Genomic DNA, 9,666 nt, shown 5'->3' with positions numbered 1-9,666 from the left:
GAGCCGCACTACGGTGTCAAGAAAGGAGTTGGGCTAAGCTTCTAAACTTTGAGCCGACCTACCGGTATAGCGGTCGCCGAAAAGCAAGAGTAACCGATTTCCTTCTTGAGGAAGCACCAGAGCCGGACCCAGCCTTACCCGAAATACGCCTTGTCCCCTTAACTGCTGAAGAAGAGATGGCAAAGAAAAGCAGAGTTAGGGCCCTTCTGACCGCAACAACCAGAGCCGAAGTACCACCAACGATTGAGGAGCAGCCTGCCGTTGTGGCCCTTCCTTCTCAACGGCCTTCTTCATCTCGCCCTTCCAAACGCGCTCGATCTACATCGACCGAACAGCAACTTGTCGATGAGGTTGAATCCATCCCCCAGAGTCCTCAGCCTTCTCCCCAATCGGAGCAAACTATCCGAGCTGAATCTCCGAAGTGGGCTCCACCGCTGACCTTCAACGACCGAGACATCAAAGCTACTGACTCGGTCGTGGCTGACAAAGATCACCAATTGGCCTTTAACCTGGCCAAAAGTGTGTGCCTCCCTAAGGATATGGAGCACCACTTAAAGCAATTGAACACCGAAATGAAATCAATTCGGTCTGCTTCCAAGTCTATGATTCTGGTAAATAGTTCTGTCCATTTTTTCTTGTTTGAATTTTCCAACTATTACTTCGGCTTAAGAGAAGTCTCTGTTTTGTCAGGCCTTACAAAAGAACAACATCACATACAAGAAAGTCCAAGAGCTTAGAAAAACCACAAGGCAGGCCATGGCGGAAGCCGAAGCAAGGGCGGCCGAGCTAGAAGAAGCGGAAAAGAAAATGGCCGAGATGCAAGCTGAGAACGGCCGGCTTGCCGATCTGGTTAATTCGGCTGAAGCGGAGAAGCAGAAAGCCGCCATCGTTATGAAGGACAAGTATCTGCGGGAGTTGTTGAAGCTTGAGAAAAGAAAAGACACCGAAATAAGCGAACTAAAAAAGAACGTGGAGGCGGCCGAAAAGGAGGGGTACAAGCGAGGTTACAAGGAGGCAGAAGACGCCTATGTCAAACAATGCGATGCCGCCAAGGAGCTCTTCTTCAAGTGCGGCTGGAGGGCGGCTGCGGAGAAGCTCGGTCATGATCAACAGACCGAGGTCTTCGACCCTCCAGCTTACTTTATACCGAAGTCCCTTGCGGCGTATGCAGACGCCTTGCAACAAGAGTTTCTGGAGGACTCAGACACTGATAACTCCTCTGCTCCTGAAGACATTCCGGCTGTTGGTGCAGACCCATCACTTCGGTTGGAACCCATGGTAGAAGACCTTCCTATCGAACAGCCGAATGAAAACGTGGTTCCAACCGAAGGGATCCTGGCAGCCGAGAGTGAGCTTCCTCTTGAAACCGGTCTTCAAGTTGATGGTGATGCAGCTTTTGACGCCGAGATTGAAGATATTTTTTCTTGATTTTTTCCTCTTTTCATTGTTGCTCTTTGCTGTTGTAACCGAACTATGAACCTCTTTGTAATGACTTTTTAATGAATGAAAAATTTGCTTCAACTCTTATTCCGGTTGCAATATGTATGCCTGTACTTTGTAATGTCTTCTATTTACCTCAAGTGTTATTTCGGTTTTGGCTGGTTAAACTACGCTTACTAGCCAACCACTCCTTAGCCGATATAATTACTTCGGCTGAGGAGTACAAAGTGTTGGTTCATTCCAACCAACCACTCTTCAGCCTTGCACTTACTTCGGCTGAAGAGTAACAAGTGTTGGTTTTTTCCAGCCAACCACTCTTCAGCCTTACACTTACTTCGGCTGAAGAGTAACAAGTGTTGGTTTTTTCCATCCAACCACTCTTCAGCCTTGCACTTACTTCGGCTAAAGAGTAACAAGTGTTGGTTTATTCCAGCCAACCACTCTTCAGCCATGCACTTACTTCGGCTGAAGAGTAACAAGTGTTGGTTTATTCCAGCCAACCACTCTTCAGCCTTACACTTACTTCGGCTGAAGAGTAACAAGTGTTGATTTTTTCCATCCAACCACTCTTCAGCCTTGCACTTACTTCGGCTGAAGAGTAACAAGTGTTGGTTTATTCCAGCCAACCACTCTTCAGCCATGCACTTACTTCGGCTGAAGAGTAACAAGTGTTGGTTTATTCCAGCCAACCACTCCTCAGCCTTGCACTTACTTCGGCTGAAGAGTAACAAGTGTTGGTTTATTCCAGCCAACCACTCTTCAGCCATGCACTTACTTCGGCTGAAGAGTAACAAGTGTTGGTTTATTCCAGTCAACCACTCCTCAGCCTTGCACTTACTTCGGCTGAAGAGTAACAAGTGATGGTTTATTCCAGCCAACCATTGAAGTTAGTTTTTCCAGCTAACTTAGTATTTGGTTATTCCGACCAAATGTCCTGCAGCTTGGATCCTTATCCTGGGCTTAGGAAGGGTGTTGGTTTAATCCAGCCAACCTCTAAGTTAGTTTTTCCAGCTAACTTAGAATAGAATGCTTGCAATATACTTAATCTTTACTAAAGCTAACTTTTACAAAGAATAATTTGTACTAAAAAGAATTTCTCATTTTATTGAAGGAAAAAAGGAATTACATATGTTTGAAAAAGCTAAAAGTAAAATAACTTGAGATTGGCCGTGTTCCATGGCCTAGGGATTGCTTTGTCATCCTTGTCTTCTAGGTGGTATGCCCCTTTGCCTGCTAACCCAACCACCTTGTAAGGACCTTCCCAATTTGGGCCTAATTTGCCATCTCCTGGGATTAAGGTGTTTCCCATTACTTTGCGCAGCACCCAATCTCCAATCTTGAATTGTCTTGGATGCACCTTTTTGCTGTATTTTCTGATTAACTCTCGTTGGTATGAGGCGATGTGGACTAGTGCTCTTTCTCTTCTTTCTTCTGCAAGGTCGAGTTCTAAGGCTATGGCTTCTCCATTTAAGTCTGGATCAAAATTTTCGCTTCGAATTGTGGGGAGGCCGACTTCTAGTGGGATCACTGCTTCCATTCCATAGGCCAAGGAGAATGGTGTTTCTCCAGTTGATCGCCGAGGTGTGGTGCGGTAAGCCCATAAGACGTGAGGAAGTTCATCTGCCCACTTGCCTTTTGCTTTCTCTAGCCTTTTCTTTAGTCCATCCAAGACGACTTTATTTGATGCTTCAGCCTGCCCATTTGCTTGAGGATATGCTGGTGTGGAATTGTAGAACTCTATCTTGTACTCTTCACAAAAAGTTTCTAAAGATTCTGCCGTCGAACTGAGTTCCATTGTCTGAGATCAGTGCTTTTGGTATACCAAACCGAGTGATGATATTCTGCCAAACAAACTTCTTCACGTCTTTTTCTTTGATTGACGCCAATGCTTCTGCTTCCACCCACTTTGTGAAGTAGTCTGTTGCTGCGAGAAAGAATTTTCTGCCCCCGGGCGCTGTTGGAAGTGGTCCTACTATGTCCAAGCCCCACATTGCAAAAGGCCATGGGCTAGTTAATGGTAGGAGTTCTCTTGCTGGTTGATGTATTTGGTGTGCGAATTTTTGGCATTTCTCACACTTCTTCACATATTTTTCTGAATCTGCTTGCATATATGGCCACCAATATCCTTGCGAAATAGCCCTGTACGCGAGCGACCTTCCCCGTTGATGACTTCCACACACCCCTTCGTGTATTTCGAACAAGAATGCTTCTACTTTGCTGGGATGAACGCACTTGAGGTAAGGTCCAGAGAATGACTTCTTGTATAATGCTGAGGATGGAGATAGCCAAAATCGCTGCGACTTTGCCCTTATTTTGTTGGCTTCTTTTTTCTCTTCTGGTAGGATGCCGTCCTTCAGGAACAGGATGATGGGATCCATCCAAGAAGGGCCTAATTCCGTGCAACATACTTCTTCTGCTTCGGGGTCTTCTATGCTTGGTCTTGGTAGGAAGTCGATGAGTAATGGATGAAGGATTGATGTATCTGCCATTGAGGCCAGGCCTGCCAGTTCGTCCGCTCGGCAGTTTTCCTCCCTGCCAATTTGTTCTATCCTTACTACATCAAACTTCTTGATCTCTGTTCTGACTAACTCTTGGTACTTGGCCATTCTGTCGTCCTTTGCTTCGTATTCGCCAGAAATTTGGTTTACCACCAGCAGAGAGTCACTGTATACCATTAGTTCGGTTGCTTTCATGAAGTGTGCTGACTTGAGTCCTGCGAGAAGCGCCTCATACTCTGCTTCATTATTGGATGCTGGGAAGCCAAGGTTGATTGCTTGCTCTATAACCAGGCCGTTTGGAGAGATGAGGACTATGCCAAGCCCTGCACCATGTCCGTTGGATGCTCCATCCACAAAGAGCTTCCACATCTCTCCAACGAATAGTTTCCAGCAAGTGGAAGGATCAGATGATGTCGAGAGGTCAAGAATGGTGTTTTCTTCAAGGTCCATGTTAGCTGTCTGTCCTTCGTCCTCCGTTTGAACTGTTGGTGAGCCTTTGTTTGTCTCTTCCTTGTTGTCCTTAGTATGGTCTGCCTTGGTGCTTGATTGACTACCTTCTGCTAGGGGTTGCGCTATTCCGGCGTCAACTTCCGCCCCTAGTTCGGTTGTGTCAGTTAGGTCGACTGGGCAGATATGATGACTTCCAGGAGTAAACTCTGCGACGAAGTCTGCCAAAGATTGGGCTTTTATTGTGGTCTTGGGTTGGAACTTGATGTCGAATTGTCCCAACTCTACTGCCCACTTCAAAATTCGCCCACTAAAGTTCGCCCTTTCAAACAGAGCTTTTAGTGGAAAGGCTGTAAGGACGACTATGGTGTGGGCGTGGAAGTAGTGCGCCAATTTTCTGGATGCCATCATTAATGCTAATGCTAGTTTCTCCAAGGGCAAGTACCTCGTCTCGGCTCCCAACAATGTCTTGCTGACATAAAAGATGGGCAAGTGTTGTATTCCTTCTGCACAAACCAACACTGCGCTGACTGCGTGCTGAGAGACTGCCAGGTACAAAAAGAGTTCTTCACCAGGTACTGGAGTAACAAGTAGTGGTGGGGAAGACATGTACTCCTTCAAGTTTTCCAGAGCTCGGTCGCATTCTTCGTCCCACTCAAACTTGGCTTTTAAAGCTTGGAAGAATGGTCGTGGTCTGTCCGATGACCTGCTTATGAACCGGTTGAGTGCTGCGGCCATACCAGTGAGATGCTGCACTTCTTTGACTGAGTTTGGTCTCTCCAACTCCTGGATTGCTTTAATCTGAGATGGGTCTGCTTCTATACCTCGGTTGGTCACCAGGAAGCCCAAGAATTTGCCAGATCCAACTCCGAATGCGCATTTGGACGCATTGAGGCGCAGCTTGTGTTTCTTCAGGATCTGGAACATCTCGTCTAGATCTTTAAGATGGTCATTCTCATCCTTGCTTTTGACCACCATGTCGTCGATGTAAGCCACCATTGTTCTGCCTAACAATGGTTCAAACATCTTGGTGACCATCCTTTGAAATGTCGCCCCTGCGTTCTTTAGGCCAAAGGGCATGACCTTGTAGCAATATAACCCCCTTGGTGTTGTGAAGGATGTGACCTCTTGGTCTGGTTCATGCATGGCGATCTGGTGGTAGCCTCTGTATGCATCCAGAAAGCTAAGTCGGTTATGTCCTGCCGTTAGGTCCACCAGTTGATCTATCCTTGGTAGAGGAAAGCTATCTTTTGGGCACGCCTTGTTGACTGTTTTGTAGTCGACGCAGACACGCCATTTACCATTCTTTTTTGGCACTACGACTGTGTTGGAGATCCACCTTGGGTAGTGCACTTCTCTTATTGCTCCCGCCTCCAGTAGGTTGCCTACCTCTTCTGCCACTATTTCGGCATGGTGGAGTGCCGATCTGCGTGTGCGTTGAATGACTGGTCTGGCGGATGGGTGGACATTGAGTTGGTGACTGATGAAGTTTGGATCAATACCTGGCATATCGTAGGGCGTCCAGGCAAACACTTCGATATTAGAGGTCAAGAATTCCAAGACCTCTAATCTCTCAGTGCTGGACAACGATGAGCCAAGTAAGAAGAACTTATCCGGGTTCTTCTCATCTATTTTTACCTCCACCAAGTCCTCCACCGCTTTCTGATCAGCCTCTTTACCGACGTCCGCGAATAGTTCATTACTTTCTGGTTCTTCCACCGAATGAACATATCCTTTGGCAACGCGGCTGCCATTTACCATGGCGAAACATTGTTTTGACATGATCTGGTCCCCATAGACTTCTTCAATTATGCCGGTGTCATTGGGGAACCGCATTACCTGATGGTATGATGATGCTACCGAACGCATGGCATGCAGCCATGTTCTGCCTAGGATGATGTTGTATGTGGAGGGGACCTTCAATACCCAGAACTCCACTTGTTTTGTTACACTCCCTGCTCTGACTGGAAGGATTATTTTGCCGACAGGCCACTCTGGCATGGAGTTGAATCCAATCAGGGGAGAAACTGCAGGTGCCAAGTCTTTGTCTTGCAGCTTCAGTTGTTTGAATGTGTCGTAGTACATGATCTCACATGAACTACCCTGGTCAATCAGAATCCGCTTGACGTCAAAATCCTTGACTCGGAGAGTGACGACCAGCGCATCATTGTGAGGACAGTATATTCGATCCAAGTCCTTATCCGAAAAGGACATGACGTTTGTTGCCTCTGTCTTCCCCTTCTTGGTAGCTGGTTGGGTACTTAACACTTCCCTAAAGTGCTCAGCCTTTTTAATTGACCCTCTGAGCTCGCATACGCGCTCAGGTTCAAAAACTCCATGTATGACATTGATAATACCTTGAGGCGGTGCATCGATTGGCATTCTGTTGGGATGGTCATTATGATCTTGGGGGGCCGGTTGCGTCCCTCCTTCAATGTATTTGTCCAAGTGGCCTGCTGCCACTAATTCTTCCAAGTGCTGTCTTAGTGGTGTGCAATTCTCAGTTCGGTGCCCCTTTTCTTTGTGGAAGGTGCACCGTGATCTGTCGTCGTAATTCTTCTGAGCTTCCCCTAGCTTGGCTGGCCACTTGACAAAAGGCTCATCTTTTATTTCGCTCAGAATCCGATATATTGGTTTTTTGAACACCGTTGTTATAGCAATGCGGATTCTCAACCATCTTTTGTCTGGGTCTTCTCCGTTATCTCGTCTGCCACGCCCGTTTTTATTCTGCCGATCTACTGTATTGACCTTTGCTGAGGTCTTCTTTTCTGGTACTGTGGTTGCACTAGATTTTGCTTTTGCACGTGCGCCATCCTCTTCTACCCTGATGTGCTGATGCACTCTCTCCATCAGGGCTTCCATGGTAAGGGGTGGCGTCATGGTGATCGAGTCCCTCAGTCTGTTTCCGACTGGAAGGCCTCTTTTATATTGTGCAATGGCTAGATTGGTGGGGCAGTCTCCAATCTGGTTGAATGTCTCCCAGTAGCGACTGTTGTAAGATCTGAGGGTCTCTTTTTCACCCATGTCGATGGAGAGTAACTGGTCTATCTCCACCGGTGTTTTTGTGTTTGTTCGAAACCTTGTTACGAACGCTTCTGCCAATTGGGCCCAGGAGGCTATGCTGCCCTCTGGGAGTTTTTCGAACCAAGTCAAGCCTAGGTCGCCAAGGCTTGACGGGAAGAGTATACACATCAAGGCCTCGTTCCGCCTGTACACAGCCATGACTTGGCGAAAGTGGCTCAAGTGTGAGTACGGGTCCGTCTTCCCTTCATATGTAGTGAATTTCGGCTGAAGGAAGCCTGATGGTAGGGGCGCGTTTTCGATTGCTGGAACAAATGGCGAAGTCTGTAGTCTCGCCAATGCTTTGTCCGTTGGTTCGTAGGCCGGTCGCGGTATTGGCATTCCAACCTCGACGCTTCCATGCGTCCGAGGAGCCAACCGCTGTAAGGCTGAAACTCTATGTGGATCTTTTGCCCTGGCATCCTCCTTGCATCGTGCTTTTTCTTCGAGCACGGTTCGTAAGTCGGATGATCTGGGCAATTCTGTCTGTCTAGATCTGGTTTGGTGCGAGTGTGAGGGCCAATACGTGCTTCCTTCAGTGTATGATCTTTCGGATCTCGTCCTCTCAGACCTGGAGTGACGAGTTCTGGAAGATAAGGAATGAGTGTCGCCTGTCCTGAGGCTTCTGTTCTCTCCTTGGGAGGGTGTAGTATTCCTACTGCGATTCTCTGAGTGGCGAGGGGGCGTCTTGTGCTTGCGCCCCTCTCCTGTCGCCACATCTCTAGTCTTCATCTGGCGTTTCAAAGCCTCCATGTCCGCCGCCATCTTCCGAATTAGTTCATCTTGTTCCTTTACGCGATCTTCCAGGGCTTGAGGATCAATCCTCCTCCTTTGCCTGTCAGGACTTTGAGAGTGACGAGGGCTACTATTCCGCCTTCCCCTGCCACTCCTTCTGGAGTTATGTTGTTGGGGCTCCAGATCTGCCATAGGAGGGACAGAGGGTAATCCTTCTCGCCTTGCGCCCCCTTCTGGAGTTAGTCCGTCGACGGCGGACTGCGGCAAGTCTTCAATGTGTGCCATTGATTGAGAAAAAGAGAAGCTTAGTCAAGAGGTTTTTGTTCTTGTCTGTTCTTCCCACAGACGGCGCCAATTGTACAGGGAGGAAATAATTCTCCTCGTACAATCCTGTTGACCAAGTCCACGCTCCTCCGTACGACGTCGCTTCGTTACCTGAAAACACAAACGTGAGCTAGCCGGCGGGTGTGTGCCGGAAACCTCTCCGATGCCTAAGTCAGTAAGCTTGACAAATAGACAAAGCTCTAAGTTCTCAGAAAGATTGTGCTCAATTACCTCCTCCAAGGTGGTGCTTGTGGGCTTTTATAAGTTTCCCGTGGCACAATCCTAGTAGGACTTGTATTTCTCCATGCAGAGTCCTCCTAGGATTCATACTCCCAAGGATAATGCTTATCCTTTTACACCCTCCCCCACTGCTTAAACCAAGTGGGATGGTTTTCTCCATGGCCGAACTTCCATTTGACCGAAGTACCACTAGCTATGCTGAATCACAGAGAAGACCGAGCTATCCTTAGCTCGGTTCTCTCCCCAACTCATCTCGGCTTTCCCCCGTTCAACCATGATGTGTTTAGACCAAGCTTCTGAGTGGCAAGCTCTAGCCGATCTAACCACAATACACCACGACCGGATTAACTCCGAGACCGGACTAACTCTAGTTAACTCCAGACCGGAGTAGCTTTGCACCTTCTCGAACCGGAGTAACCGCACCCCTCCTGGGCCGGAGTAACTTCACTTCTCCTGGGCCGGAGTAACCTTGCGGCCTTTTCTGGGCCGAAGTAACCTTTCGGACCAGGTCCTTGGCACTTTGGGCCACGAAGCTTATCACATAGCTCGGTCCAATTTTTACCAAGAATTACCCTCTCAGTATGTTAAATATTTAAAGGTCATTTCTTTATTAGTAGCCTTAAAATCATGATATAATCTTGGATTTAGACTTGCATGTGTAGTTTGTGTCATTAAAGAGATGATTAAAGATTTTATTTGGTTTGATTATATAACTCTTCATTCTGCCAGAAACTTGTACGAATTTTTAGACAATTTTATGCTCAAAATTTTGAAATGATTTATTCTACAAAGTTGTTGAGAATGATGTCTAGTTCATCTAGGAATTTTCTTAACAATTATTGAGCTTGGTACGAATTCATACAAATTTATAATTAAATCTGCTACTATAAGACAGATTTTAGTATACGTTTAAAAGCTTATT

The sequence above is a fragment of the Camellia sinensis genome, chromosome 14 (genome assembly GCF_055761805.1).
Source record: "Camellia sinensis isolate YWXY chromosome 14, ASM5576180v1, whole genome shotgun sequence".
Classification (NCBI taxonomy): domain Eukaryota; kingdom Viridiplantae; phylum Streptophyta; class Magnoliopsida; order Ericales; family Theaceae; genus Camellia; species Camellia sinensis.
Note: the sequence above shows the minus strand (reverse complement) of the source record.